Genomic DNA, 8,100 nt, shown 5'->3' on the forward strand with positions numbered 1-8,100 from the left:
ACTAGATGTCCCTATAGAACGGGGCGGCCTTCTTAGCTGCAGTTCCTCTCCTCGCCACTAGATGTCCCCACAGCACCGGGCGGTCTCACCTGTGCAGAACCTCCTCCTCCTTCAGGTGGGAGCTGCTGGATGTAAACGGGATTATTCTCCTCGTTCCTCCACAGCGTTTCGCTTCAGTGGCTTGTGGGCAGACTGACAGCACATGACAGCCGAAGAAAAGTTTTTTTGTGTGTTGACAAACTCGAGTCGAACCGGCAGAGACTTAAGTTGTTTATTTATTTATTTTTTTTACAAAATAAATAGTTTTTTTCATGAAGCGTACAAAAGTTTTCACGGAAATGCTCCACGTGAAGTTTTTCTGCGTAGACTGAGAAAACAAAACAACTTTGGAGTTGGAATGAGGCCCAGGGAGCCGCTTCAAATGGACAGTGAGTGAAATCAGTCCAACCCGGATCTTTAAAGTTTCTCAAGGTACGATCCACTTCAGTTCTGTTCGAGTTTGAACCAAAACAAGTTGTTTATGCGTAGTTTTATTTTTTGTCCACTCTGTGTAAACCGCGCATGGCGTGAATTATTCATGGGAATATATCTGTTTCAACTGTAAACTGCTGCTTTTTTTTTTTTTTCATTTTGTTTGATTTGCCTCAGCTTTTTAAACATATACACACAAATTAAAGTTCAAGTTTGAACTTTGAAGAGCAGTTCTCATGTTAATAATAATATTCAAAAGGTGTGGTGCAGTGTTTTAAATATATTTAGATGTTGGAGCACGAGGGATCCTGGGAGTTACTTCTGCTTTTTCAGCTGGAAATGGTTTCTGACACTTGGTTCCAGCTGTGCCAGCCACTGGGAGTCCAGAAAAAAAAAGGACCCCTTCAGGGACCTCTTTTTTTCTGTTTGACTGCTGCATCTGCTGGACTTTGGACATGAGGCGAGCTCCAGATCAATAAGTTTTTATAAAGCTGCTGGCTTTTTTAGTTTTTTTTATCTTTATTTTATGTACTCTATGGTAGGTGAGGCTGGGAATGAGACATTTGTTTAGAAAGGGTGTGTCACATTCTGGTGCAGCTCCTTCACTCCAGGCCGCCATGCCAAGGCTTGCACCTGGGGAAATTACAGGTGTGCCATGTAAGCAGCTGAGCATGGCAGAGATTCTGCTGGAGATCCAGCTAGACTTTGATGTAACGATAGGATGATAACACAAGGCAACAAGAAAGGATAATTTATATGTAAATAAATTGAAAAAAAACTGAAATGATGTGTTATTTTCTTTGGAAATGGTACAGTCAGATTTAAAGTTCCTGTTGTGGGATTTCTCAGTGGAGGAAAGGTCGAAGCGGCTGGTCCAGACAAGGCAACGATAAGAGGAACAATCGATAACAGACTCATGACTGACTGAGTGGTGTCTGTGTGTCACAGAGGGCCCGTCAGCGGGGAGGCGCCTGCTTCCTGAGTGATCAGGCTTCTTTTAATCAGAAGGATGAGTGAATCATCTGCAGGTCCTTATCACCACTCAGGAAAAATCAAATAGGTCGCTGTTGGATTAAAGAGCCACGAGTGCTCCCTTTACTGCCCAAGATGCTTTTGTTGTCTCGTGCAAACACGGTTGGAAACATCTTCCATACCAGCAGCCTTTGGACATATGTCTAAAAATAAATGAGTTCATCACCTTCCTTCACATGTTAAAGCCAGGTTTGTGCAAAAATTGGTGTTTTGTGGCTTTAAAAAAAAAAACCCAATCACCAGACGTAGATTAATGCATCTTATTCGAAGCAGCAAGTTAGATGAATTTATGTTTCAGTGAACTCATTTGGCGACTGTTTTTCTGCTATATAATAAAACTGCAATAACTGGTTCTGAACCACTCAGCCAGTAACAGACTGACCCATCTGTGCAGTGCTGGAATAGCAGTTCAGGGCTTTAAATTGTCCATTGTTCCTCCTCTCTGGCTGCTGTAAAACGGATGAATATATGTAGAAACTATGTTTACATCGTTAGTTTAACGTCTGCTGTCACAGGAGTAAACAACGCACCGTTTGGGTATTTTTCATTGCTGCCACTTCCATTGTTTACATGATTTTGGAGCCTATGCTGATCACATGACTGAAGGCAGATTTATTTTGCATATATAAATCAGCTTTCTGTTAAACGCCAGACTTTTTTTTTTTTTTTTTTAACGAATCTCTTGGTACTTCTAGCCTTTCAAATTGCAGAAGCTGTATATTTAAAGGATGTCGTACGCTTCAAGTCTCTGCACCTCCTCTGTGAACTGCTCGCTACAGCTGCATGTTCTTTTCATCCATTGTTTTAAGTGCTTGTTTAAGGGGTCCTAGAGGTCGCAGTCCTAACTTAGACTCCTGGCAACCCCATGGACGTAACTCAAACAGGACACTTTACAGCCATTGTTCCTGCTGATTGTCGTTTTTAAACGCCGCAAGAGGAAAAAACTGGCTTGGGTTCACCTTTTGCTGCACAATCCAATGTAGCGTTTTACCTAAATAGACTAATTAACCCAGGAGGTGCATTCTAAACAAAGTTGTCCTACATTTTTCTACTCCCAGCCTTGCTTTACTCACACAGATAATATCAGCCGATGGGAACGCACAGCCTCGTGTTATAATGTTATCTGAAAATGACTCCCATGTGCCAGCTATTATCCATTTTCCTCCCTGGCTGAGTTTTTGCAGGGGGACTGATGGATGGGAGGAGAAGGGGATGAGGAGTGTTGGACTTGAGCATGCGAGGAGGGTGAAAGCAGATTTTGAAAGAAGAGTTCTTCAGACGGTAATTATCGAACTCTCAGGAATGCAGCTGCAGCTCTCACCAGACAAGCTGCTGCATGGCTGCAGGAGCTCCAGCGCTCTCCGGCGTGCGTTACCCCATCACAGGTCGTCGTCTGCGCAGCCTCGGAAAACCTCGCAGAAGTTTTTGTTTATTTTTGTCCTCCTCGATACCAGCGTGCTCGTTTTCCGCAACTGTATCCTCTTTCTGCAGCAGACAAAGAGACCACATAATGTCAGCGGGGGATTGTCTTTCAGTCCAAGTTCTTTGCTGCATGTTTATGCCGATATGTTGACAGGACAACAAACTACTCTAAACTTTTGGCCACCCTGAGTTTCGGATCTTTTAAGTCTGCCCAGGGGACCTTTGTAGGCAATAACCAGTTTCCTTTAAAGAGCATTTCCATTATTTTTCTTACAGTGACCCTGTCATCTGTCGTCTATTGATTGAGTGCTCACAGATGATTGCGCTGAGAGGCGGTTCAGACAAGGTTACTTAAGTTTGTTCTCAAGTAGCAATGCTCTCCTTTGTTTGATAAAGCCCAGAGAAGCCAACGCCCTGACTGATGTTTGCCTGCAGGTGCTGCACAGCTACACCAGTTTTGCTCAACACTTTAGCAACAGGGTCATAAAATATATATTCAAAACAAAACGGTTAATGTATGCACAAGCCGTTGATATAAAACCTATCCCAAAGTTATTTTTTAGTGTATTCTTTTTTTGCAAAAGGAGACGTTTAACCTTCTGATTGGTCATTTTTCTCTTCCCGTGCAGCTTTAGCAGCGTCGCCGTGTGAATCCAGCAGCTTAGACGTGAACGGCCTAATGGATGAACTGAGCCTGTCCTAATTCAAACAAAGGTGTCTGTATCGCTGCCACTCCCTCCTGCCTTATCCCCATGAGGTCTGCTCTGGCAGCCTCTGACTCATAGTGCGGTTCCTTTTCCATTTCCTGTACCCCTCTCCTTTGTACCTGCGAGATTCTTTTTGCTCATGCAGAGCCGATAAGATTACCGCTCAGTGTGCGAGCTCGATGAGAGCTTTGAGGGGCTGCTGTTGGAGGTCAGGTGTTTAACCCTGCTTCAGTCCTCCAAAGTGGTTTTTATTGTGTGAATCCCACCTTTTTAAATGTGTTTTGCAATCCAGCTTTGACACTGATCTGTTCAGGGTGTGTACATTTACGTTTCCTGGTTGTTTTGAGACATGGCAAACTTTTTTTTTTTCCCCCATTCTTTGCACAATTCTTTGTCAGATTCAACGTCAGATGAAGCTGTACGAGGCGTAATCCCTAAATGAGCACATTACAGCAGCGCTGCGCTTCAGGCAGGGCAGGTGTCCCTGCTTTACATCGCTTTATCATCACTGGCGGGTCGAGATGCAGATTTGTCCTGGAATTTGTGTCCTCAAGCTGCAGAGCATATCCACTGTCAGAAATTCAGACCAGTGCATAATGTTTCCTCATATACTGAGTGTCTGAGTCTCATGTGAGCGTATAAACTTTTTTTTTTGTTTTGTTTCTGTTTACTTTGTGCGGATGTGTGCACATATCCGTCGGTGTCAGCGCTGAAGGTATTGACTCAGCGTGTTGAGGTTTCTGAGGTTGGAGCAGTATCTTCTGTCCGACGGGAGGTTTGACGTGTGTTGTGAAGGCTAAGTAAACAGCATGTTGGGACACATGTCTGCTCCAGGTCTTTAAACCTTCAGATATGTGATGTGAGGGGGAACAGATTTTTATTCAGTCAATCCACCTACAGCTGATGCATGCCACGTTTGGTGTAACAATCAGACTTTTGTGACTGTAATTTATGTACAACCCCTCCCCACTGAAAGGTGTAACTTGGGGTAAAGTAATTGCTGTAATCTGAGTAACGTTGAAGACTTATACACATTGTGCAAACAACTTATCAAACTTATATTTTTAGACGTTAAAAATAGAGCCCGACTGATTATAAAAAAATTGGCTATCATCGATACCAGGAGGGTTAATGCCGATAAAAATGGCGTAAAATTTTTGAGCTTTGTCCACCCCCCCAAGAATCTAAAACTGTGAGCCGAGCGCGGCTTGTTTATTTAGCGCGACTGTTAGTGACCATGAAGCTAAGCTAATCAGTTCCATGGTTTAATTAGTCCCACGGTAGGTTTACAATTCATGCACTGGTCATAAAAACAGTCTTCTTAATGTGCACTCACATTCTCTATCCTCCATTTTTCACCATAAAGTTATCAAGTGTGATACAAAACTATAAATTAACAAAGAAAAACCCTTCCCTGTTCATTGATTAAGCAGTCAGTCACGTATGGAAGGCCTACTTAGTAGTGACTGCAGCAGTGATTTTTTTTTTCTTTGCAGAGAAGTAAAGATTTCAGACAAACAATGCATTTCATTGAGGACTAACGCTGATATATTTTACCTCTGTTATTGTTCTGGCTAAAGTTTTACAAGGCGATAGGTTATCTAAACGTTAGCTTACTAACTTGAGAGGCACGTAGCTAATGACAAGTGGGTTGGAGGATTGAAGATAATTTATTATTGTTGATTGTTTTTAACAGTTCAGTTAAAATAAACTTGCCATGCTCTGTTCAGCAAAATACGCTACACAGTATTTAGTTGCTCCCTGCTTCGGCTGTGCTGAAAGTGAAACTTAAGTGAACAGCCATGACTTGAAAATAGTCCTTGTGCGCCCTCTGCTGGATATATTGTACAATTACGCCATTCACAAGTAAGGACACAGCTTGTTCCCTGCATTTTAAGGGTGAAAACTAGAAGTGTTTATGTCGACACATACTGGGCCAATTATCATTGATGCCGATATGTTCCTAAACGCCTACTATATTGGTCTAAAACGGGGTTATTCAACTGGTGGCCCGGAGACCAAATCAGGCCCACAGGTGAGCTCAGTTCGGCCCACCCATGGGTTAATTTTTAAATAAAACTAGATTTTTAAACTGTAAAACAACCTTAGTTAATGACAATAACTGCTGAATGTCGGGCCCCCTGAGATCTTGGCATTCAGTAACTGTGGCCCCCTGAGCAATTTAGTTGAACAGCCCAGGCCTAAAATATTGTCCCTACCAATATTTTGGTTGGGCTCTAGTTAAAGAGCTCTATGCATCACCCTTGGATTTGTTTGCAGGGCTGGAAATTACAGGTTGTTTTGTGTAACCACAGCATTGGTGGCATGAGTCAATTCCTTGAAGACCACAATAGATGAGCGGTGGTCCTCTGGGTTGTGGCAAGGACCACCCAGAGTACTCGGCATTGATCTCGTCATCCTGTGATGTAAGTAAGATGAGGAGTTGTTGGACCTTCTGCAGCCTGTGGGCTGTAAGTGAATAAACCAGCCTCAAAGAGACGGAGAGAGACGTTTGATTATCGTCGCCAGCGCTGATGCAGGGATGTTAGTCACGCTTAAATGACTGTAATTTGGAGCAGGAGACACACGGGGCCAAATGTAAGGACAGGCCCGGCACTTTTCTTCTAAGATGGAAACTCTGCTCAGTTATTGGGCTTTCACTGCAGCGTACGTCTCAGACTGCCTCCCCTTCACACGAGCTAAAACATCTCAGATGCACTCAGCTCGTCTAAAATAAACTATATAAAAAGGTTGAAGCTTATATCATCCTTTCAGTTTTAGGTGAATGCTCCTGGCGTAAACTTGGATGCAAACTGTTTCCTTAACTGAGGCCTGTACGCTCTGAGAAAAATCTGAGGCGTGACGGTAAAAACATGATTCCATCGAAATGTAATGGATATCCTGCTACAGTAGTTTCAGTTGTGGTTTTATTGTAAAAGGTGTTTTTAACATTAAAGTTAACACTGAACATGAGATTCATGCATTTCTCTTCAAGTTACAGTTTTGTTTGAACTAAAATGTACATCAAGTGTCTGGATTGTCATTGTTGTAACTTAATCAGGAATTTTAGAGCATGAAATAAAATAAAAGTTATTCCTTAAATGTTTAAATTAATAATTTTCTTTAGGTTCATGGATATTTTATATATATTTTTGTAAAAACTCAAGACGAAGCATGTCATTCTTCAAACGTAATATAGTGTTAAAAAACAACCAACTGTTGATTATTTACTGCTAAGCTCTGCTTAGATTGTATGGATTTGTGCTAGCAGATACTGTAGATAAATGTGGTTCAAAATGAACTTATTGAATTATTTAAGATGGATTGGTGCAACTTTGCATAGATTTGGAAGAAAACATTCAGTGTTTTTTCAGATGCTTATTGGTGTTTCCCTGATCAGGCCACAAAGTGATATTTATAACCTCCAAGAGGACTTTCAGATTAGATTTTTGCTTCATGCTTATCATTCCTGCTTTGCAAAAATCACGCTTGTAAAGCTCAGACAAGATGAACCGCAGTAAGTTTCTGTGGTTTGCTTACATGAGGCAGCAAAGTGCTCCTGCACACTGGAAAACGGCTTCATTCCTCATACATTACTAAAATCAGTTTACTCCCCCACATCATGACTTATTAAGCAAAACACAGAAGCCTAAAACTTTTTAAAGGGATTCATAATAATTTATATGTGACACAACTCCTGCTGTTTTGTTGTTTTTGTCATCTAAACTTTTTGCCTACGTTTATAGTGATAATAAGACATAAAGTGGAGGTTGAGCAGTCCACCTCAAAGTAGAAAACAAGGTGACGAGGAGGAGGAAGGAAGCGAGGGGAGGTGGATGAGATCATCCAGGAGTGAAGAAAAACGACAGGAAGATGGGTTCATAAAACACTGATGGATGAATGCACTCTGCTCTGTAAGAATGCTTTAATGCACGCTAGTGAGCGCCGTTTAACTTTACCTCCTCCAAGTGTGTTGCTGTGGCTAAGTGTACATGTGCACGAGCATACGGGTGCGGCTTTGTGAGTGATGACTCCTTGTTCTGGAATGAAGGGAGCGGTGCCAGTTTGTTCTTAACAGGACCCAGAAGTTTGGTTTAGGAAGGACCGCAGTCCGTACTGTCTGAATACAGTGTTCCCCACAGAGACTAGGATGTACAGTATTCTTTGTTGCAAGTTTTGAGTTGTTGTTTTTTAATTAGCTGGCTAGTTGTGCACTGATAGAAACAGATAATTTGATCTAGAAACAGATAATTTGATCTAGAAACAGATAATTTGATCTAGAGTCAGCACCAACAATAATGTGAATATTAATTCAATTCAACCTTTATTTATACAGGTTAGTCTCATTGAGCCTCGAAAACTCATTTACAAGAGACCTTTTTACCAGGTGTTTGAGAGTATACCAGGTGTTTGAGAGTATACCAGGTGTTTGAGAGTATGCCAGGTGTTTGAGAGTATGCCAGGTGTT

The 8,100-nt window shown here is 41.8% G+C and overlaps 1 protein-coding gene across 2 annotated transcripts in view; it reads left to right on the top strand.

Moving 5' to 3' along the window:
* Positions 1-166: 166 nt before the first annotated feature.
* Positions 167-8,100, top strand: part of LOC119427382 (uncharacterized protein KIAA1522 homolog) — a 34,748-nt gene continuing 26,814 nt past the window's right edge. For both annotated transcript variants that reach the window (XM_037694985.1, XM_037694986.1), the window contains exon 1: positions 167-471. The gene's annotated coding sequence lies outside the window, so the exon portion shown is untranslated. The remainder of the gene's footprint in view (positions 472-8,100) is intronic.

This window comes from Nematolebias whitei, chromosome 21 (assembly GCF_014905685.2).
Source record: "Nematolebias whitei isolate Nwh7 chromosome 21, NemWhi1, whole genome shotgun sequence".
NCBI lineage: Eukaryota > Metazoa > Chordata > Actinopteri > Cyprinodontiformes > Rivulidae > Nematolebias > Nematolebias whitei.